The 25,190-nt window shown below is 43.2% G+C and overlaps 1 protein-coding gene and 1 non-coding gene across 2 annotated transcripts in view; both read left to right on the top strand.

Moving 5' to 3' along the window:
- The window catches only part of LOC126458252 (uncharacterized), a 627,652-nt gene that overhangs the window by 293,773 nt on the left and 308,689 nt on the right, over positions 1–25,190 (top strand). The window lies entirely within an intron of this gene.
- Trnas-cga (transfer RNA serine (anticodon CGA)) lies at positions 2,954–3,028 on the top strand. Its single transcript has one exon. It is a non-coding gene; the product is annotated as a tRNA-Ser (tRNA).

Genomic DNA, 25,190 nt, shown 5'->3' with positions numbered 1-25,190 from the left:
ACACTTTGGAATGATGCGAAGCGTGGAGAGTACGGCAGCGTCCGAGTGAAACGTTTAACCCTCAGTGCGTGCGGCGCGTAACACGGGCTGGAGACAGCTCTGTTATGTTTTAGTGGCGTTTCTCCACCCATTCAGGTCGCCGTGAACGTAAAACAGGATGTTTGTTTCAGTGTTCTCGGTGAGCAAGCGGTGCTTTTATTCTACATCTTCATGATGAGTGCACTGGGGGTACTCACGTCTTCCAAGACAGCGACAGCCGTGTTCACGGAGCTGCACGCACTGTGTCCGTAGTTTGACGAACACTCGGGCACTCCGTCGCAGTTCCGCCGGCCTGCTAAACCGACTGAATGTAATTCTTTAGAAAACGACTTCAAATCATCAGAACAACGGGAAAAAAGTAACAATCAGGATTCCTGCACTGGTAATAAGCGGCATCTAATCATCAATGTGTGGCTACAGCTAGACAAGTCATTCTTGAATTCCTCGCTGAGCTGGGACCACAATGCTACAGGCGCTCTTTCGCGTTACCGGAGTGTTATCTCCTTGGGATGACTAGTTTTTTGACCGTTGTGCTTATGTTCCATCTAAGCATGGAGATAACATTCTTAATGAAATAACCGTATTCAGAAACTCAAAATTCTTCAACAGTATTAAGCCAGTTCTAACTCAGTAGATTTAAGAAATGTCAATGCAAATAATTGACTGAACCAAGAATATCGATACAAAACCTCGATAGTTGATACAGACTCACATGCTACAGTCCGCAATCTTGTGTTGTGTGTATAACATCGAAGCAATTTGTGCAGTATCAATCAGTGACAAAATATAATGTGCAATAGTGTAATGTCAATCAACAGTTGCGCCATTACACCAGTGATGCAAGTGAAGCATCAAGATGATGTAATTGTAAGTGATCAACTGTCATATAAAAGCCTTTCACACTGAAACTTCCTGGCAGATTAAAACTGTGTGCTCGACCGAGACTCGAACTCGGGGCCTTTGCCTTTCGCGGGCAAGTGCTCCACCAACTTTCTTTTTTTTTATTGACAGTCAGCCGCGCTTTTTTTTTTTTTTGTGGACCGGTGGGGGCTTGGGGGGCAAAGCGGGCAGGGGTCGAAACCTGAGGCCTGGCCACAGTGTCCCCCTCACCACCACCGAGCCTGTGGTGCTTAGGGAAGTGGGAGAAACAGGAATCAACAGTAGTGGAAGGCGTTGTTATTTATTTATTTGCATGTGTTTTTGTAATATTCACTAATAGCATGAAATTATGGGAACACATATGCGAAAGAGAAAAGAAATATAAATTCTGGTTAAAGAAAAAGAAAGGAGAAAAAAAATAAAGCAAAAAGAAATAAAATCCGCGCAATCTGCAACGCGCTCTCCCATCCGCGGAGGTCAGAAGTAGAATAGATCGTAGGCGGTTGAAACTCAGACACCGCCGGGGGAGGAGGGGTGGGTGCCCTCTGAGCCAGGCACCGCCCAACTCAGTGGAGGTCTAACAAAGACCGCTCGAAGATAGTTAGCAAATAATGTTCGGTAACGTGGCGTGTTTTCGAGAGCTGCATGGGCTGTTCGTAAATAGGTCCAGAAGTCGAGGCGGGATTTAGGTCCCTCACGAAAGAGATAAGCGACCGCCCACCCTTTGACCCACGTAATAGCATGATATTTGGCGGCGGGAAAATGTCGGTCCTCCGGGTATAGAAACATTCGAGGTTCGACTGTGTCTGGTGGCACCCGGAGATAGCAGGCAATGATTTGCTGCCCAAAGCGCCATACATCTTGCGATGAGGCGCATGTCAGACGGTGTTCATCAGTGTCCAGTTGCTGGCAAAGGAGACAAAGAGGGGATTCCGACAAGCCAATGTTGTGCAGGCGCTGCTTCGTGGCAAATTTCCTGTTGACTATGTGATGCCACAGTGCCCGGACCTTCGTAGGGAGGAAGGGCTGGTGGACGGTAGTCCACACTATGGGCCACTGGATGGAGGGGTGTTTGGTCTCCATCACATTCCGGGGAACACAGCGCAGCAACAGGCTGTAAAAATCCTCAGTCCTAGGTGGGCGTGTATCTGGGAGACTGGTATGTATGTAACTGTAGTCGACGAAAAAGGTCGAAAAATGGGACAAATAAGGCACGATATGGCCGACAGACACCGGTGGTGAGGTGGAAGCGGGTAGGAGGACCTCAAGCAAGCTGCGTGTTAGAGATGTACCCTGGCCCGTCCACTGTTTTCTCATGGTACTCATGTACAATGCTGCAGCTCGCATACGGACATTGACGAGCCCGACGCCACCATACCGTGAGGGCAGGGTAAGTGTCTCATAACGGACTTTAAACATTGAACCAGCCGTGAGATAATAGCCAAAAGCCGCCTGAAGGTTGCGCCCAATTGCAGTTGGTAGAGGGAGAACTTGCGCGATGTGAACCAATTTTGATGCCACATAAAGATTAATAAACTCAACCCGTTGAAGTGTGTCCTGGCGGCGCAAGAGGTTCTGGCGGACGTCGTTGCGGATGACGTGTAACAGGCGACGGAAATTCGTTGCCGCCGTGCGTGTGACCGTGGGGCTAAAGGTAATGCCAAGGTACCGGAGAGTCCGCACAAGCGGCAGGGGTGCCACTTCAGCCTCCTGGAGGCCTCAACCAACTGAGCTACCGAAGCACGACTCACGCCCGGTACTCACAGCTCTACTTCTGCCAGTACCTCGTCTCCTACCTTCCAAACTTTACAGAAGCTCTCCTGCGAACCAAGCAGAACTAGCACTCCTGAAAGAAAGGATATTGCGGAGACATGGCTTAGCCACAGCCTGGGGGATGTTTCCAGGATGAGATTTTCACTCTGCAGCGGAGAGTGCGCTGATATGAAACTTCCTGGCAGATTAAAACTGTAAAGTTTGGAAGGTAGGAGACGAGGTACTGGCAGAAGTAAAGCTGTGAGTACCGGCTCTGAGTCGTGGTTCGGTAGCTCAGTTGGTAGAGCACTTGCCCGCGAAAGGCAAAGGTCCCGAGTTCGAGTCTCGGTCGGGCACACAGTTTTAATCTGCCAGGAAATTTCATATCAGCGCACAATCCGCTGCCGAGTGAAAATCTCATTCTGGCCTTTCACACTATTTTCGTAACACATAGCTGATGCAAATCTATCTGCATCCGATACAGGCTGTGATATACATAGTCAACAACAAAGAAGAAAAAGAAAACCAGCAGAAGACATCGCTGACTTCGATTTCTAGATATACACTGCCCTCTCCCCCCCCCCCCCCCCCCAAATGCCACACCAGCAGCTACAGTAAAAAACAAAGTGTTCTAGATTAACCTAGTTTAAAACTGTTTATTTTTAAGTATCATTTCTCTATGTATGTATAAACGCTTGAAGATGAACAGAACATGTGACTGGTAGCAGAAACTTGAAATAAATAATTATCCCACACAGTCACGGTTCACAAACATAGCCATCATGGCTGAAAATAATAAAGAGATATCGAGCAGATATGATTTTACCATGTGTTTGAAGTTAATTTTTTATCTATTAAACCGTTACGTCAATGGGTAGTTACTCAAAGACTTACGCGCCTGAATACATCACTCCTTCCCATGCCACACTCTGTATACTTATTTGACAACTAAGATGAAGAGGACTGCACGTATGCTAGACGACTTGCAAAAGATTTCTTGTTATTAATCCACCAAAAGCATTCTGCAATTAAAGTGATGAACTTAAGGCATTCTGAGTTTTTGACATCATTGGTTTTCCAGGAGCAATGTAGATGATCTCAACGCCATAACTCGCAGCTAATGATGCATCAAACCTTCCTAAATGCATCGTAAATATTTAAAAAAATTAAAATTTTGTGACTGCTTGCGTTGTGTTTTTATTTATATATGAAACAGTCAGGAGAATAGCCTATCAAACATCTGTATGTCTGTAAATCAGACTAAGGAGATCTCTCGGTATGGTACAAGCTGTTTTCAGGTACGTGCTGTACTAAAAAGCAAGATTGCTACATTACGAGGGACAAAGATGCGTTATTATAACTACAGTTACTACGAGAGGCGTTCAGTAAGTAAGGCAACACATTTTTTTTTTCTGACAGTAGACTGGTTTCATTGTCGGCCGGATTGGCCGAGCGGTTCTAGGCGCTACAGTCTGGAACCGCGTGACCACTACGGTCGCAGTTTCCAATCCTGCCTCGGGCATAGATATGTGTGATGTCCGTAGGTTAGTTAGGTTTAAGTAGTTCTAAGTTCTAGGGGACTAATGACCTCAGAACTTGAGTCCCATAGTGCTCAGAGCCATTTAAACCATTTGAACTGGTTTAGTTAAGGATTCTCATTCACCGTATTATACCGCACTCTTTTGGGTACAAAACCATATTTTTGAACATAGTCTCTGTTCAATGAGACAGCCTTATCCCGCCTTACTGGGTGGCCTGTATGGCCGCATGCTACCACTCTAATGAACGACGTCGGAGCCAACGTCTTGCTGAATCAGTAACCTCCCCATCATTCACATACTGCTTCCTGCGGAGTGCATCCTTCAATGCGCCAAACAGATGGAAGTCGGGATGTGAGAAGTCCGGGCTATATGGTGGATGAGGAACAACAGTCCAAAGAAATTTTGTGATCCCATCTCAAATACGCAAACCTGTGTGAGATCTTGAGTTGTAGTGCAGGAGCGGCGAACACGCTGAAGTGATTTCTTCAATTTCCTGAGGGTATCACAATACACTTTGGAGTCATTCGTTGGACCACGAGGAAGGACACCCTAGAAGACCGTCACCATGAGTTTACCGGCTGCGAGTGCGGTTTTGGACTCTCTCTTCGAAGAAGAGATGATGTTGCGGCGCTCCGAAGGCGCTGCTGTTTTGTTTCTGTTTCGAAGAGATCAACCCATGTTTCATCGCCTGTGACGATGTGCGACAAAGCCGTCACGATCAGTCCTGTAATGAGCAATCAGTTCCAAACAGATGGTCCTTCGTTGCTTTTTTATGGCGACGAACCCAGCAGGCACACACCTCTGGGTACCCCAACTGGTGGACGAGTGTGTTAGCACTACCAACAGAGACGTCCAGTTAAGCAGCGAGGTATTCCAAACTGATGTATCACCTCGAATGAGAGTGTCCGCACGTCGCAACATTGCAGCAGTCACAGCCATGTGCGGCCTGCCGGCTCGTGGGAGATCGGACACATTTGCACGACCTCGTTGCAATGATGACAGACGCCTCGCCCAACGACTAACTTTGCTTTTGTTCGCTACCAAGACACCGTAGACAATCTGCAAGCGATGCTCTGCTTTTCCGCAAAACCCAATGACAGCTCTCTACTTGGAACGCACCTCCGTTACAGACGCCATTTTGAGGCTTCGTATAGAGCCGCCACCTATTGGAACATATCGGATGAAGTGGGAATGTTCCACGATGTCCCAAAACAGATTTCGCATTTTTTCAGCCGAAATTGGCCGAGAAAAATGCGTCGCATTACTTACTGAACGTCTCTCGTATGAGGTGCCGATAGAATTGCTCAAGGTACCCTCCGCCCTACACCGCCAGGTGGTATGCGAAGTATGGATGTAGATGTAGATGTAGATGTAGATTAGATATAGACTGCGGTATGATGTAGTACACCAGCAACTTTTGCGACCTACGCCCGTCTGTCTATAAATTCACTTAACTACGGTGCTAAAAGGTAGCCTCACTTGTTACTAAATGAATGATTTCGCAAAGAAATGATTACGAAGGGAAATACTATGTCACTCCAGTTGTTAGTTTTCAGTTTTAGAGACAATTATTTCGTCGACCTCTGCACTGTTATCACGCATCTGTTTCAAAATGTTACAAGCGAAATAAACGGCGGAAGTGACGTTCTGCATCGAAGCCGCTTACGTCACCGGGGTGTCGCCTGGGTAGCGGCAGCAGCTGCGGCCTTGTAGGGAGACGTGTCTGGCTTCTGGAAAACCTCGCAAAGCTCTTTGTCTCCTAGGAGGACGTCAGTCCATCCTGGTGCGCTTGCAGTATCTTCAATTCTTGAAAAGTAAACTGAAGTTTTGTCAAACAATAACGTGAGCAGACTTGCAATGTTTATTGAACGAAAATAATTTCCACATCACCTCAGTCTAAATTCTGAAATTTGGTTTCACAGGCCTTCTTTCGATGACAGCTAAGTGTGTATCAAGCCTGCAACCAAACTGAATCAAGTGCATCATCTAAAGATGTAAATTATTTTCCGAAACGCTACCTAGCGAAGTACTAGTATCAGTAATTTGTTGTGTTGTTTCTTATACATGTATTTTATTATTAAATGAGTGCGTAGTGTCTGTTCTCTCGCACATGTCCGAAAGAACAGGCACCATGCAGAATCCTCAGCTGTGATACGTATTATGTAAATAGGTTGAGGGGAGGAGTGGGAAAAAAAAGGGAAGAAATTGTAGATTTCAGCTGCATCGGGACTTTATGCAGAGTCTGCGGCGACGAGTGAAAATGTGTGCCGGGCAGGGAGTCGAACCCGGAATCTGCTCTTACTAGGCACGTGTGTTAACCACTGCGCCATCCAGACATAGTGTTTAGCGCAAATGCGTGGACTATCATGGTACGCCCCTCGGCCGACCCATATTCCCACCTACCGCCACCTATCCGCAGTCCCCATTCTTGTGCCCTTACTCACTGCTTTTTCTCACAGAAGGTCGAACGTGACTGTGCATCGGCACTGAAGGTTGTGGATTCATTGCCCATTTAGGTGAGTCAGGCACGTCCGACAGATCAGACACCAAGCATTCACATAACTGACTCCACTCGACAGTCTATGACTCCAGCACCTTCAGTACGAATGCACTATCACGTTCGACCTTCTATAGTCCACGCAGTTGCGATAAACAGTATTTCCGGCTGGCAACGTGGTTAACGTAACTGCCTAGTAAGCAGGAGGCCCCGGGTTCGAATCCTTGTCCGGTACACATTGTCACTCATCGCCGCTGACTTAGTGTAAAGTCTCGATGCAGGTGACACCACGACTTCCCTTTCCTACCTCCCTCCCCTCTCCACCCTCAATTAATATAGTTGTTATTACGCCACTGTCAAGGATTTGGCCATCAGGCATTGTTATTCATATGTTTAACAGATTCTTCTTCGAAATTTCGATTGCAGAACAGTGTATATCAGCATAAACGCCTATACTCCATAAGTGACTGTACAGAGCGTGGCGGAGGGTACTTCGACAAGTATTGGCGATTTTCTGTCCTATTCCAACCTCGAGGGAGAAATGACTATATAGCTGTCTTTGCAATCCTCCTAATCCCTCTCTTGATCTCGCGGTATCCACGCGAGATACACGATGGCGGAAGCAAATCATTCTCACATACAGTTTCTCTGGATTTGCTCAAAAATATTTTGCGAAGATAGCGTTGCTTTTCTACGTATGTTCCTCAAGCGTCTCTGTTACACTTCCATTTGGACTGTACAAAGTGGTCACGTTCCCAACAGCGCTACGGTTGGCGGATTGACGTTCCTCTGAAGGGTGGAAAAGCACTGACGGCAAACTGACAAATCGGCGGCCATCACCTGACGATAGAACAGTTAGTGTGAAAGGTCTCTAGCAAAGCATTCGGCGAGAATGCTTCTGTGCCCTTTCTCACTTAAATGCGTTGGAGTAGCTTCTGACGATACGTAATTTAGTCATCCTTCTGTGAACACAGACGTAAAAATATGCTACCGGGAGTTCAGTGACTGTGGAATCGCCTCTTCATATTAAAATAACAGTTACTCTGAAAGTTGTAGGTTAATATCGTTCTTCACGGGCTGAACGTTATTAAGGCCGATGGCAGAACAGAAAGACGTAAGCACTCTTCCTTCTAAGACTAAAGAATATCTTGGGTTTCAACTGAACTAGGTTCAGTGATCGTACCTTTATTCGCAGTTTCGTTAGCCGAAAGTTCAGTGAACTGGACCTTTAAAATGGAGACCTTACCTACAGTACAGTGCGAGAATTATGCTGAACTGTTCTGTATAAAAGTCGGAGCGGTGCTTCATATTTCACAATTGTATGGACACCTCTCAGGACTTCCGCAATCGTGGAGTAGCCACTGTCACCACACACTTAAAATTTCCGGTATAGAACATAAAAATGTTGTTCTGACATTTGCTGGCTCAACCATCGCCACTGCAATCAAGGAACTCAGTAATGTTACTACACTATGAGTGAAAAGACGTAAGAGTATAAACCAACTACCCAGAAACGGTCAGCTGTGTAGAAGCTAGACACCATAGTATTTCACAACGACTATGGACAGACACGATAAGTCGTTGTAACCGATGGAAAGACGTTCTGTGTCGTGGTGAATGACGGTCCATTACGCAGTGTCGACACGTAAGATGGGCAGTTCCAGAAACGCGCGTGAAGGAAGTCATGCTCGAGCCTGTTACTTCGGCTGCAGGTGCTGTCTGTGGATGAGCCAGAGGAATTTGATGCGCCGAGGATAAGCATTGTAATCGCCACGATGATGGAGTACCTGTAACAGTCTCTCGTTCTGGTGTCATTATTTTAGTAATTTTTAACCGTAATCTTGCTGATAGAGGTTTACTTAGGTCATCGGACTAACAGTTCCTATTTTCAAAACATACCATAATCAGTATACAGAAAAATCCGGATTTTCAAACGTTTTTTGTTACATTACACGAAGCAGTTATTTGTAGTTGTAGCGAGGTAACATGACATTAATTTCAGTAAACACGGAAATTGCAAGCATTAAACTCAAAATAAGGTAATTACGTTTCTTCACTCACAGTTCCATGAGAGAACTATTTCGTGGAATCAACTTTTCACTAACTTACTAATTTTCTTATTTATCTTTTTTTTATTTTTTTATTTTTTTTGAGTCATCAGTCTACTGACTGATGAATTCCTCTCCTATGCTAACCTCCTCATCTCAGAGTAGCACTTTCAACCTGCGTCCTCAATTATTTGCTCGATGTATTCCAGTCTCTGTCTTCCTCTACAGTTTTTCCCCTCTACAGAAGTCACTCCCTGAAGTTTTAGCAGATGTCCTCTCTTCCTGTCCCTTCTCCTTGTGTTTTCCACATGTTGCTCAAATGATTCCAATGGCTCTGAGCACTATGGGACTTAACATCTGAGATCATCAGTCCCCTAGAACTTAGAACTACTTAAACCTAACTAACCTAGGGACTTCACACACATCCATGCCCCAGGCAGAACTCGAACCTGCGACCGTAGCGTCAGCGCGGTTCCGGACTGAAACGCCTAGAACCGCTCAACCACGACGTCTGGCCACATGTTGCTTTCCTCTCCGACTCTGCGCAGAACCCCCTCATACCTTACCTTATCAGTCCACCTAATTTTCAACATTCTCTTTACTGTGATACACTAAGTAACAACAAAATGACTTCCTGACACTAACAATTACGAAAATAATCTGACTGAAACTTCCTGGCAGATTAAAATTGTGTGCCCGACCGAGACTCGAACTCGGGACCTTTGCCTTTCGCGGGCAAGTGCTCTATCAACTGAGCTACCGAAGCACGACTCACGCCCGGTACTCACAGCTTTACTTCTGCCAGTACCTCGTCTCCTACCTTCCAAACTTTACAGAAGCTCTCCTGCGAACCTTGCAGAACTAGCACTCCTGAAAGAAAGGCAAAGGTCCCGAGTTCGAGTCTCGGTCGGGCACACAGTTTTAATCTGCCAGGAAGTTTCATATCAGCGCACACTCCGCTGCAGAATGAAAACTCTCATTCTGATAATCTGACTGGTTTTGAATAAATCAACGTCTACTACTACTTTCTCTACATAGATATTCTATTAACGCAAGTAAACATGGACAAATATACTCTAGTCGCACATAAATAGAATGCTAAACAAAACTTAAAATTTATTTTAAATTTGTTAAATAGGACCGTCAGATTCAGTTTATTTTCTGACTAGTGACTGTATCACTGAACTTCAAATTTTACTTCAGTACTTCGGAATAACTCGTCTGATACTTTTCTTGGTGCTTTGTTCAATCTGCAATATATTTCTCAAGCATTTCAACTAAGTTAACCAATCTCTGACGTCTCTGTTAGAATAAATTTTACTTTCTTTCGCTGTAGTTAAAACAGAAAGGTAGATTTTAGAATACTGACGAGGATCCTATCGCAGGTAACATGACTTGAGTCATTGACAGTCTGGATAAATGCATGAACTGAATTCTGTCAACACATTAAACACTGGTCCTTGTATTTTAGAATTCCGACGTAAACAGTACTTCAGTACTTCGCCTCGTGGTGACGTTGCGAGGGTCCACGTTGACGTCACAGAGTGTTACGTAGGCTCAACGTAAGTGTTTACGTAATTCACACATGGCTCTTCTTCATGTTACCAACTGCCATGGAGCATAATATTACCATTCTATATCTTTAAATGCAGGACCAACATCCATCCGAGGCTCTGATTCCTGGAACTGGAGCCTCGCATCCGCATCGATATGTTTCGCTGCCTTCATCGTCTGTGTCTTCACCCACCTCTATCAGAGAACCACTCGCCCACTCCCGACATAAAAAAATGAAAAATTCACGGTTGAAGGAGGTCTCGAGAAACGAGATCCCATATCACCGAGACTGTTCTCAGCAGCAGTTGAAGAAGCTTTACGAAAATATATTTTTAAAGTCGGCGGTGGTCATAAAACTCGTCCAAAATCGTACTGAATGCCTTTTCAGAAAAAATTATTCTGAACAAATACTTCAGGAGCCCACAACTAGTTCAGGAGCGAAAACAAACTTGACCTCTTAGCAATATACAATCCTGACCAAATAAGGAGCATCATGAGAGATACGGGGAATAGTGACAACAAAGTGGTCGTAGCTAGACTGAATACCGTAACATTCAGACGCACCAAAAATAAACGCAAAATACGTCATTTAAAAAATCAAATAAAATTTCGTTAGACACTCTCCTAAGAGACAGCTTTCATTCCGACCAATATGACTACGTAAGCGTAGAGCAGATGTGGTTTAAATTCAAAGAAATAGTATCGACGGCAGTTGGTAGACTAAACAGAACTCTAATGCAAAAGCAAAGAAGAAAGCATGCCAAATTTAAAATAACGCAAAATCCCGACATTAGCGAAATTTTACAGAAGCTCGAAATTTAGTGCGAACTTCAATGCGAGATGCTTTTAATAGTTTACACAACGAAACTCTGTCTCGAAATCTGGCAGAAAACTCAAAAAGATTCTGGTCTTACGGAAATTCACCAGCGGCAAGACGCAATCAATACCTTCACCGCGTGATAACAGTGGTGGTGTTATAGATGACAGTGCCACTAAAGCAGAGTTACTATACAAGGTTTTCCGAAATTCCTTCAGAAATGAAGACGAAGTAAATATTCTAGAATTCGAATCAAGAACAACTGCCAACTTGACTAACTTAGAAGTAGGAGTGAAACGTCCCCTTAGAACAATTATACATGACTGTCCTTAAACTGACACACAATATTTTTTTAGCGCAACGCAATCTGACTTTCAATAATCCCTACAAGAGAATGGCCCTGACTAAATTAACCTATACGTTTCACAAATCACTTACCTCACAAAAATCTTCGTTACTCGAACTACTGCAATACAGCGAGCGCCACTATTGCCAGCTAAATAAAAGATTCAAACTACGGAAGGCACTATCTACTGATAGGCATAGTTAGCAAATGAAAGATTTTAATAGAGAACAAACGATGTATTTACCTTAATAGTCATAATATATATAGCAGTTCATGCCATCCAGTCTTACAAATTTCAAAACTCCGCCATTTCTCTCCCCACATCCACCTCTGCTGGCGGCTCACCTCCAACTGCGTAACGCTACGCGCTGTTCACATCCAGCTGCCGAACACTACAATGGCAGACAAAAATGCAAACTAGCCACAGACTGCACACAGCACAGCCAGTGATTATCATACAGAGCGCTACGTAACGTTGCCAATAAGAAACCATAAACAGCCTACTTACATAGCCCCCATGCTCCCCACAAAAAATTTTACAAATTGTTTTGGGCAGTGGCCAATAGTGATTTGATAAAATTTTTCATAATTACAATAACAAAGATATCAACTGCACACACTTATTGATGCAATGTTGGTCAAAATCTAAAATTTTCTCACAGTCCGTAAAGACAGTCCTGATCATTCATCACAGTAAAATTGCAGTGTTTCTCTCAAAGTCTGAGCAGTAAAAGAAAATGCACACGGAAGTAGTCGATTTCCATGCAGTCTTGAAGAAGTAGTGTTGTCCTTCCAACAGAAAGACAGTGCTGACTCTCGACATGCAGACAGGTAATGGGCCACAACAGAGCAAACCCACAGCAGAGTCATTCGAAGTTTTGAAGAATATTGGTAGGTAGGTCATCACAGAGTAGACCCACTGTAGTCCTGGTAGAGATTAAGGTATTGGTGGGCCACCAGAGGTGCAGACCCACTGTAGTCCTGGTAGAGATTGTGGTATTGGTGGGCCACCAGAGGTGCAGACCCACTGCAGTCCTTGTAGAAATAATGGTACTGGTGAGTCAGCAAAGGTGTAGACCCACTGTAGTCCTTGTAGAAATAATGGTATTGGTGGGTCATCAAAGATGCAGACCTACTGTAGTCCTTGTAGAAGTAATGGTATTGGTGGGTCATCAAAGGTGCAGACCCACTGTAGTCCTTGTAGAGATGGCCAGCAGCCATCTGCTGCGACTGTGCAGGTGCACAATCACCATTGAAAGTCTTGCGGACAATATAGCAAGTCCATAACCACCACTTGTGCACTCACAAAGTTTTTGGAATTGGCCTTAGAACCAGCAATGCTGTTAATCTGTCCCTTGCTGAATTATTAACACACGTGCATACACTAACAGTCCCTACTTCTCACATATTGTCCATATACTATTACCAACAGAAACGTGTGCAGTGAAATGGAACTTACAAGTTAATAATATGATGAACTGGTGTCAATTGCAATTTTATAACATAAGAATACAATTACAGAGGTACAAAATACATCATTAAAGAACATAACAATACAGATAACATTTGTAGTACAAGCTTTACAAAAGAATCGAAATAACATATACATCAGTGTTACAGGAATTATGACATGAGTACATACATAAAAGATCAGAATAACTTTCGAAACATCAACTTCACACATGAGCATTAAAACAGAACAGAATAAATAATGTCTAAACATCTTAACAATGAAAATAACATATTATTAGAAAAATTCTACAACATCACTCTTATTAGCTAAACACATTAAGACAGGAAAAACACAAATTCACATAGTGTAATAACACAAAAATACAGGACAGGGTTTGTTTTCAGTGTGACATTTGGTACTGCAGTCCAACCCAAAACTTCATTCCATATATCTTTCCTCTTATTTCAACATTTGTGTCCACCAAAAAAATCCTATCCAAGCATGCTTTCTGTATTTATATGTTCACATATTTCTTACCTCATTATTTATTTTCCATTATCTTACCTCATCATTTATTTCCAAGAAAATCCTACCTAAACCTGTTGCCCCTAAACCCTACTTTTTTGGTCATATCCTCTTTCAACATACTGTTTGGCCAAACCATTTTCTTATAGCTTCTCTATGCATTTCTTCCAATTCATCACAACTCGTTCTCACATATAGCCTACCCCATCTTAAGCTAACTTAAATCTACTGAGCTCAGACGCTAAACTAAGGGACAAGGCAATGCAGCAGCACAAACCAATTAACACAAACAGCAATGACAAAAAAATGCAAATTGGCAAAGCAAGCAGCAATATTACAACTAATATGAGGCAATGAGCAGCAAACAAGAAAAATAAATCAGTAGTAAAACTGGCTTAACAGAGTAATGTAAAGTGAAATTTAGTAGCACTATGCCTGGCAAACAGCAGCAGCAAATGCAATAACTTATATCTAAACATGACATAGCTCATGTAGAAAAAATATTACACTAAAGACTACAATGCAGACAAGGGAAATGTATATTCACATCTTAATGTCTGTGTAATTAAAGTGGTGCACCACAACTTATTCTACCATAAAAATTACCAAGTACTTGAAAAGTAAATTATGTATGTAGTTACTATCATTAGTCCCTTCTTACTGTTCTTTCCTTTTCAAGTGCTCCTTTTTTTTATTTTATTTTATTTTTTTTGAAGAATGTGGATCATAAAATTATTATCTAACAGATCTATTGACAGAAAGTGTTCACATTAGCAAATGCATTTAATTTTATTTTATAAAAGCAATAATGCAACACACCTGGAAAACAGATATCAAATAAAATAAGTAACTATGTACAAAGTAAAGCATAAAATAATAATTCAGTAGTCATGAGGCATTTCATAAGTTTGTTGAAATTCTCTCAATTCTCGTAGAAAGACACTTGTCATAATCAGGTGTGCAGATGTATGAATATTTCCCATTAGTTCATAAGCATTTCAGTAAGTAGCACAAAGTACGAGTAATCATATGTTTTCAAGTAATGAGCGTGTCATATTTGCGATGCTTTCAACAAAGGAATGTCAATAGTGAGGTTAATGGTCTCTTTTTTTCTCCACCTGTGCCTCTGAAAGGCACCCACTAATGGCTTTTTCTCAGGTGACTACCACACAGCTGGGTGCCCACCACGCATTACGTGAAGGTCACTTAACTTTCCTACCGAAATATTTACGTCAGCAGTTTCCACTACAGTGACAGTCTCATATAAAAAATTTCACAGGTCGAGAATTTGCGTTACAAATGTGTAGAAACAAAATCATATCAGTATAACAGAGTCCAAAAAATTTTCAGCAGCATTGTGATACATTCTCATATGTACACACACTTCATAACTCTTAAAGTACGATTCTCAGCTTATTGATCATAAACAAACCTCAACAGCATAATACACATCGTCATCGCAATAATAACATCATAACAGATCAATCATATCTCAGAATCATCGCAGCTTCCTTCAATAATTTCAAAACCTAAAAAAATTCTCTGCTCATGTCAAAAGTGTCATCTACCTCAAAGGTACTTTAAAAATCATGATCCCATACCAAATACATCATTCAAAGCTCTCGTAGTATCACAATGGTTCAAAAAAAAAATGAACAATTCACAAAGTACAGACAAAATACAGTTTAATAAGTGTGAAGTTATTCAACTGTGTAATTACGTAAACATCTGTCACTGATGTAGTAAAATAAATGTTTGTCTCTTCCAGTTAAATGATCAGATAGCTGTGTAATTTATGTGTTAGAGAAATATGGTACCAATGTGTAAAATTGTATAAGCCAAAACCATATTAACTAGGGCTCCTTGTGCTTGCCAAACACATGGTACACAAAGTAAGCGTGTACCCCCCTGAGGGTTAATGTAATTATACCCTCAGGTGTTACAGATTACAGCAATGGAATGAAATGTATCACGGAAAACCTTTGTATCATTGTACTTCAAATATCTTTAAAAATAAATGTTTTAAGTACAAAATTAATCATTCAAATACGTGTACTGTAGCGCTAAACTTTGCGTCTTGTTGTAAGATAATCTCTGTGGAAGTGTCGTAGTTATCGTCCTCCGAAAGCTAAGTTCTGCAGAAGTCAATGTACTTACCTCATGATAAACAAAAGTGAAATGCTTTGCGTATAGATATCTTAGTTATTACGCTTATTGCCGTGATGAAGAAAGTACTGTGCTGTAACGTATTGTTGTGCTCCGGAAAAGGCTGCCTCATTGTAGCTATACCACAAAAGTTACTACTAAAACATGTTTTACTTTCCAGAATAATTCAGTAAAACTGTGCAGATATAAAACAGAAACACCACAAAAGCAACATGGTAAATTGTCACTCATTAGTAGTGTCGTGATAAAATCGTGTAGCTGTCAGATAAACTAACCACTGTGTCATCTGGTATCTCACAGAAAGTACTTTAAATCCAGAATGTATTTTCAAGTAAACCAAAATGTTACATTAATCTCATTAGCTGTACTGGTAAATGTTCTAAGTATGTGAGCCTTGTAGTCATTACGTAATCGTGCAACTAACAAGCAAGAATGTACAAATAACAACACTGTGTCGTCTGTTCACTATAACAATGCATTCGTAATTTCTGTTGAAATAAGTTCTCTTGGTTCTTGACTGGATATTTAACTTCAAACATTGTTGCATGTTAACAGTTCCTCAGTGTGACAAATTGTACTAGTAGCGTGAAGTGAAAAATTTTATGGCAAAGACTAAGTTAAAAAGCAGATTATCTTTCAATACACAGTTTTACATGTGAAACGTGGTGCAATCCTTTACTCTTCCTAGTACGCAGAGTTTCAACTTCACAGCAATTATCATGCGGTATACGTCGGTAAAGAATACTGGAATTTTTCTCAAGGTTAGCCTCTATGTTATTTTTCTCTGAGCCAGCCGGCGCACGTGGCTGCCTGCGGTGCGAGTCATTGTCTGCTATCTCTTTGTTGGCGTGCGTCGTTATTGGGATTAGGAGACCTAACTTCTACAAATTCACCTCGTCGAGAGGGCCCTGCTCTGTTTGAATCCCGCCAGTTCTGATGCAATTCAGCTCTGTCGTTACGATCATATCGTCTGTCGTCATGTAGGTAGATTCCATAGTTTCTTTCTTGTCGGTCACGTGGTGGAGAATTTCTCCCTGAATCGTAACTGCGCGCTGGACCGTTCCGTCTAAAGTTATTCTGTCTCCCTTGATAATAATTATTTTGGTTCCGAAATTGTCTGTTTCTCTGATTGTCTCTGTGATAGTCACTACCGCGGAGAGGTGATCTTTCCCTGTAATTATTACTACTCTGCCAACGGTTGTCATACGGGTGATGTCTGTTTTGGTCACGATTTGTGTTGTGAGAATAGCCTTGTCGTGTCCAGTTATTATTTCTTTCATCGCGGAATTGCGACGGATGTGACCTGTAATTGTTGTGTTCCTGTTTTCGCGTCCCGCGATTGTCAGTGTCAATTTCTAAATCTTGTAAGAGTCCCTGAAAAGCTTCAATGTCGTCGTTGCAACGTCCTGCCAAAATAATATGTCGTAAATGTTCAGGTAATTTGATTAAGCAAATGTGGATGAGTTCTGAGGGGCTGTATGGGTTTGACAGGTACTGATTCTTGTGCAACATGTTTTCAAAATATTTCACAAGACTGGAAAATTCAGATTGTTCGAAATGTTTCATCATTATGATGCTATGTTTTACTCGGTCTTGTGTAGCTTGAGACCAATATGCTGAGAGGAAGGCATGATAAAATTCTCCTTCACTATGGCAATCGTGAATGACCGATCGCATTCTTACAGCTGGTTCATTCTCTAAATAGCCACACATAAATTCTAATCTGTGCTCTAATGACCAGTTGGGAGGAAAACAATGAGAGAATTGATGGAGCCACGCTTGTGGATGAATGTCGTTGCCAGAATTCTTAAATGTTTTGAATTTACGTGTAGTAATAAACAGCTTATAATCAAAATCATCATGTCAGCGAGTCGCATATCAGTCATTGTTACGTCGTTTCGGCGGTTCCATTTCAAAATTCGGTGAACCTTGCCAATTTCTTTCATAATTTCCGAAATGGGCTGTGTTACTATTTTGTGGCTGTTCCGTATTTCTATGTCCCTCTTCCCGTATTGGGGCGCGAGTGTCCTCTGAAATATGTAATTCTTGTATTACCTGCGTCAGCTGATCTTGTACTTCCCGGATTTCTCTTTGGTGTTGCGTATTAATTTGATTCTGATTTTGTTTGAATTTCCTAATTTGTTCGCACTCTTCTGTGTCATTAAAGACCACCGGTTTTGTGTCATTCAGATTATCATCTACCTTCGTAGATAAATTATTTAGCTGATCCGAAACTTCAACTACTTTCTCTGATAATGAACTAATTTCCTCCATGTGTCTTTCTGAACCAATTTTCAGAGTATCTACTGTGTCCTTTAAGTTTTCCTGAGTTTTTGCAAGTTGCGTAACCGAATCGGTAGATGCAACTGAGTCAATTTTAGCTTGCAAGGTCTCATGATTTTCATGAACAATAGTTTGCAGTTCTTTTATGGCTGCTTCGTGATTCTGTAATGCATTTTCATGCCGCGAAAAAATAGGTTGGAAATGCTCACAAATTTGTCTTTTTACGTCATTACAGACTTTTTGACATTTCGCTTCGATTTTTTGTAACTCAGCAGTTAAATCTTCACGTGTTTGTTCAAGCGTGGTGTCTAACTTCCGAAGATTTTGTTCCATTGTGTCTAACTTTTGAAGCTTTTGCTGTGTTTGTCTCTGATTTTGTTCCATTGTGTCTAACTTTTGAAGCTTTTGCTGTGTTTGTCTCTGATTTTGTTCCATTGTGTCTAACTTTTGAAGCTTTTGCTGTGTTTGTCCCATTTGTTGTATTAATTGCAATAATAATGTATTAGCGTCTGGAATCTGTTCCTCTATGCTTTTCGGCAGTGCATTTGCACCGGCAACATTCACATTTTGACAAGCAGAAAATGTGTCTTGGCGTATTTGAGAAAACGGTGAGGACGCAAAACCTGAATCTACAGTATTGGCAAGATTGTGTTCTGTCATTTCGGATACCTGAGACGAGCTGTTGCCGACCGATCGATCGATAATGCTTCCCTGTTCACTAATTGTTTCACTGTCTACGCCATTATTTGCCGACCACTCCATTTCCCTATGCACAATTACCAAATCACTAATTTGAACATTAGTTAATTCATTACTCGGCGGCGCTAACACACTGCTTTCGTCTTCACTGTCATTTCTCAGTTTACTTTGGAGCCTAGTATTACGTTTTTCAACGCCATTATTGTCACAATATTTCACACGACAACACAGAAAAGCACAATTTGAAGAGCAAAATAAGAAAACACATTAACATGGCACTGAAAATAATATCTAGTTAATTGCAAGCGCAGCTGCGAAATACTTGGTGCAAATCTACATGCATGCCACAACTGTTTTACTGTACAACAATGAAAGACTGCAACTACAAAGGAGATTCTCTCTACAATTATGCACCAGCAATAAACAATAGCTACACTAATTACACAAACTACAAGAAAAAAATCAGAAGATTCCAGTGAGGTATCCTCGGCTAAGGGTCGACATATGAAACGTCCCCTTTGAACAATTATACATGACTGTCCTTAAACTGACACACAATATTTTTAGCGCAACGCAATCTGACTTTGAATAATCCCTACAAAAGAATGGCCCTGACTAACATTAACCTATGCATTTCACAAATCGCTTACCTCACAAAAATCTTCGTTACTCGAACTACTGCAATACAGCGAGCGCCACTACTGCCAGCTAAATAAAAGATTCAAACTACAGAAGGCACTATCTACTGATAGGCATAGTTAGCAAATGAAAGATTTTAATAGAGAACAAACGATGTATTTACCTTAATAGTGTTGAAAAATCATAATATACATAGCAGTTGATGACATCCAGTCTTACCAATTTCAAAACTCCACCATTTCTCTCCCCACATCCACCACTGCTGGCGGCTCACCTCCAACTGCGCCACGATACGCGCTGTTCATATCCAGCTGCCCAACACTACAATGGCAGACAACAATGCAAACTAGCCACAGACTGCACACAGCACAGCCAGTGATTATCATACAGAGCGCTACGTAACGTTGCCAATAAGAAAACATAAACAGCCTACTTACATAACAAAGACCTTTTCGCTGCGGCAGGATCTTCTCATGAAATGTAATTTGTGGTAAGTTCCTATGGGACCAAATTGCTAAGGTCATCGGCCCCTAGGCTTACACACTACTTAATCTAACCTAAACTAACTTACGCTAAGGACACGAACCACCGACGGGGAGAGCCGCGCGAACCGTGACAAGGCGCCCAAGGCCGCACGGCTACCCCGCGTGGCTTCTCATGAAATCTCAATCATCAACTTCCTCCACAGAATCCGAAAATATTTTGTTAGCGTCCTCCTTCACAGGGAGCAATGACCATCATAATAAAATAAGAGAAATCAGACCTCTCACGGAAAAAGTTAAGTGTTCGTTTCTCCCGCGCATTGTTCGAGAGTGGAACGATATACAGGGTGTTTCACTAAACGTGTTTGCCTCTGTAAGTTTCGAAGTAATAGGCGACGGAAACATTTATTGCGGTAGGTCACCATAAGAAACGTTATACTGTCTGTGGAGCTATGAACATAGTTTATTGTGTCATTATCCAAAGAGTTACAGCAAAAAGATACAATTTTTTAAATGGATCAGTAGTTGTTTCTATCATGCACTGGAATCAGTAACATCAGATGTGTACACATCAATTTAAATTACATTCCTATCACTTTTAGTTTGGGAGCTACAACCATTCAAAGTTTCAGGGGCAGATACCACATACGGTGCGCATAACGCAATGCGCCTTCTAAATGTGGTGTGGCCGAGTTGTAACGTCGCCTTTGTCATGGAGCGAGAAGCTTCCTCGATCCGCTGTTAGATTGCCGCCGGCCGCGGTGGTCTAGCGGTTCTAGGCGCGCAGTCCGGAGCCGCGCGACTGCTACGGTCGCAGGTTCGAATCCTGCCTCGGGCATGGATGTGTGTGATGTCCATAGGTTAGTTAGGTTTAAGTAGTTCTAAGTTCTAGGGGACTGATGACCACAGTAGTTAAGTCCCATAGTGCTCAGAGCCATCTGAACCATCTGTTAGATTGCCGACTGTCGCCGCACACGGCCATATGCCCGACAGCTCGAGCCACACAAACAAACGGGGCTCAATATACCACAGTTACTGACCTCAAATGAAGATGGCACAACGAATAAGTTGACATGTTGCTGATGCTCGGCGAGTGCTGACACGATGCCACTGAAGCAGCCATGGCGTACGCCGTGAGATATCCTAGGCGAAGAGCTCCGGCAGCCATTACGTTCTTACGTGCCGAACAACAAATTCGGGAAACAGGCAGCTTGGTAATGCGCCACTGTAACAGACGAAGAACTGCAGTAAGTGAGGAGACGGAGGTTTGTTTTAGCTCCAGTACACGACGATTCTCATGTCAGGTTACGAGCCATTGCTGTAGTCGCTGGTGTCAGTCTCACATCTGTGTGGCGTAATGTACGCGGCCACAGGTTTCACCTGTACCGCCTGTCACTGACCCACGAGCTGCATGGGAACGATTTCCGTGCGAGTGTTACATTCCAGGAATGGGCCATGCGTAATTTCACGCTGGAGTCTTTACAAGGTGTTATGTTCTCTGAAGAGTCCACGTTCATAAATTACGGAGAAGTGAATCGTCATAACGTGCACTACTGGGCCGCAGACAATCCTCGGTGGATACAACCTGTCGATCGTCAACGTAGGTGGTCTATTAATGTATGGCGTGGAATCCTTGGGGATGAAATCATCGGTCCACACTACTTCCCAGGTATACTGACTGGTGAGTCATATCGTGCGTTTATAGTCGACAGTTTGGGTGGTCTCCTTGAACATGTGTGTCTACACACGAGAGTCCATATGTGGATGCAGCACGATAATCATCCAGCCCACTCTGCACGGGCTGTTGTGGAACATCTAAACAACAGATTTGCAGGAAGGTGGTTGGGGCACCATGGTCCTCATTCATGGCCCCTCAAGGTCGCCCGATTTAACACCATTATATTTCTTTTTGTGATGATATCTAAAGGATCGTGTTTATGTCACTGAGGCCACATCCCGAGATGATCTAAAACGGCGCATCGAGGACGCATGTTGCTCCGTGACACCGGCCATGTTACATCTCGTCCGCAGATCCTTTAGAAGGCGCACTGCATTGTGCACTCAGGAACATGGACACACATTTGAACATCTCATTTAAATCAACTCACCGCCGCCAGAACATCCATCACCCACCACACAGCCATGTACTATGTACAGCGTGTGGTATCTGCCCCTGAAACTTTGAAGGGTTGTAGCTCCGAAACTGAAGGTGATAGGAATGTAATTTAAATTGATGTATACGCAACTGGTGTTACTGATTCCAGTGCGCAATAGAAACAACTATTGTTCCCTTTAAAAATTGTGTCTTTTTACTGTAACTCTTTGGATAATAACACAATAAACTATGTTCATAGCTGCGCAGACAGTGCAACGTTTCTTAAGGTGACCTATTACTTCGTATCTTACAGAGGCAAACACATTTAGTGAAACACCCTGTATAAGCAGCTTGAAAGTGATTCGAAGATCCCTCTGCCAGGCACTTAATTGTGAATTGCAGTGTAATGATGTAGATGTAGATAGATGTAAATTCTTAAACTAGGAAAATGAAAAATTGGTACGTGTTATTGGAACACGCCTGAACGACGATCATTTCTGGTTTGATGATATTAAACAGTTCACCTCTAAGGTAGGCAAACTTAACTTGCGTTCTCAGTGTCCCGTCTCGTGTGGCCTCATCGGGGCACGTTGTCGTCCAACTACGCGGGAGACAGCAGTGTCGCCTGTGGGCGAACTGTGGGTAGGTGGCTGAAGAACTGCGTCTGAATGCATCTGGCTCCGAATCGGGAGGACTTCAGTTCCTACTTCGGATTTCGAGTTGTTGGTGGGATCCCCGGCAGACGGTCTCACGGAGAACGTGACAGAGTAGAGACAGCCTGGTGACTAGGCTGTATGGCAACGGTCGTTGGTTTGCAGCCCGGCTGTGTCGATGGTAGCTGCGTCTGGAGAACGCGGTCAACCTGCTGTGGAGGCCGAGACACGATGTGTGTCGATGCGTACTAACGTTCTTCCTGGATGGCCCATGGTATATGCCCCAGTATATGGCCCAAGGGGGCTTGTTCATACAGAAGGCAATGCCGTCGAAACTTCCTGAAGATGCTCATTGACCGAAGAACTGATTCGCTTTTGAGAAAGCTGCCGGCATGGCAAAATGCTGAGTTGGTTGCCTGCGGCTCACGGCCTGGATACGGCACAGTGCTGCTGTCCGGGCCTGTGCCATTGGTTACACACTATAAACTTTTCATGGGTTCTAAACATGGACCAATGATGAAAAACTATTTTAACGACTATGGTGGTGGTGGTGGTTAGTGTTTAACGTCCCGTCGACAACGAGGTCATTAGAGACGGAGCGCAAGCTCGGGTTATGGAAGGATTGGGAAGGAAATCGGCCGTGCCCTTTCAAAGGAACCATCCCGGCATCTGCCTGAAACGATTTAGGGAAATCACGGAAAACCTAAATCAGGATGGCCGGAGACGGGATTGAACCGTCGTCCTCCCGAATGCGAGTCTAGTGTGCTAACCACTGCGCCACCTCGCTCGGTGCTTAACGACTGTGGTTTATAAACTGAACCCTAGTATGACAACAAAAAAAGACGCATCGGCAATTTCTTTTATAATTAAGTTTCAGTATTTAAAAATGCATTTTTCCAATTTGATTGTACTTATTTCATATACTGTTTCAATTAATAATGTATTTAACTTTTTCAGTAGTAGGGCAAGGCATTAACAGCGGTCCAGAATAAACGGGCGAGTAGATGGTGGATGGCTAGTGGATGGAATAGGGAACTAGAATCTGAGGAACAGGTAAGGCTTGAGAGGGAAGTGGGGACTCGCATGGGCAGTAGTATAGGGAGGGAGAGGGTATTCATCAGTGTGTGTGTGATTGTGTGTGTGTGTGTGTGTGTGTGTGTGTGTGTGATGTAACTGTACAGGCGCGGCAGCGTCCTGTGACTGGAAACTAAGGAGCAAACAGTGGGGTATGGGATTATTGTACCAGTTTCAAGATGATGTACACTACTGGCCATTAAAATTGCTACACCAAGAAGAAATGCAGATGATAAACGGGTATTCATTGGACAAATATACTATACTAGAACTGACATGTGATTACATTTTCACGCAATTTCGGTGCATAGATACTGAGAAATCAGTACCCAGAACAACCACCTCTGGCCGTAATAACGGTCTTGATACGCCTGGGCATTGAGTCAAACAGAGCTTGGATGGCGTGTACAGGTACAGCTGCCCATGCAGCTTCAACACGATACCACAGTTCATCAAGAGTAGTGACTGGCGTATTGTGACGAGCCAGTTGCTCGGCCACCATTGACCAGACGTTTTCAATTGGTGAGAGAACAGGAGAATGTGCTGGCCAGAGCAGCAGTCGAACTTTTTCTGTATCCAGAAAGGCCCGTACAGGACCTGCAACATATGGTCGTGCATTATCCTGCTGAAATGTAGGGTTTCGCAGGTATCGAATGAAGGGTAGAGCCACGGGTCGTAACACTTCTGAAATGTAACGTCCACTGTTCAAAGTGCCGCCAATGCGAACAAGAGGTGACCGAGATGTGTAACCAATGGCACCCCGTACCATCACGCCGGGCGATACGCCAGTATGGCGATGACGAATACACGCTTCCAATGTGCGTTCACCGCGATGTCGCCAAACACGGATGCGACCATCATGATGCTGTAAACAGAACCTGGATTCATCCGAAAAAATGTAGTTTTGCCATTCGTGCACCCAGGTTAGTCGTTGAGTACACCATCGCAGGCGCCCCTGTCTGTGATGCAGCGTCAAGGGTAACCGCACCCATGGTCTCTGAGCTGATAGTCCATGCTGCTGCAAATGTCGAACTGTTCGTGCAGATGGTTATTGTCTTGTAAACGTCCCCATCTATTGACTCAGGGATCGAGACGTGGCTGCACGATCCGTTACAGCCATGCGGATAAGATGCCTGTCACCTCGACTGCTAGTGATACGAAGCCGTTGGGATCCAGCACGGCGATCCGTGTTATCCTCCTGAACGCACCGATTCCATATTCTGCTAACAATCATTGGATCTCGACCAACGCGAGCAGCAATGTCGCGATACGATAAACCGCAATCGCGATAGGCTACAATCCGACCTTTATCATAGTTGGAAACGTAATGGTACGCATTTCTCCTCCTTACACGAGGCATCACAACAACGTTTCACCAGGCAACGCCGGTCAGCTGCTGTTTGTGTATGAGAAATCGGTTGGAAACTTTCCTCATATCAGCACGTTGTAGGTGTCGCCACCGGCGCCAAGCTTGTGTGAATGCTCTGAAAAGCTAATCACTTGCATATCACAGCATCTTCTTCCTGTCGGTTAAATTTCGCGTCTTTAGCATGTCATCTTCGTGGTGTAGCAATTTTAATGGCCAGTAGTGTAGAATGTACGAAGGTGTTCGATTTGGGTGAGGAGTGGTGGTAATTTGATGACATGT

The sequence above is a fragment of the Schistocerca serialis genome, chromosome 2 (genome assembly GCF_023864345.2).
Source record: "Schistocerca serialis cubense isolate TAMUIC-IGC-003099 chromosome 2, iqSchSeri2.2, whole genome shotgun sequence".
In the NCBI taxonomy this organism is placed as follows: domain Eukaryota; kingdom Metazoa; phylum Arthropoda; class Insecta; order Orthoptera; family Acrididae; genus Schistocerca; species Schistocerca serialis.
The sequence above is the reverse complement of the archived record's forward strand: the minus strand, read 5'-3'. Positions and strand labels throughout refer to the sequence as shown.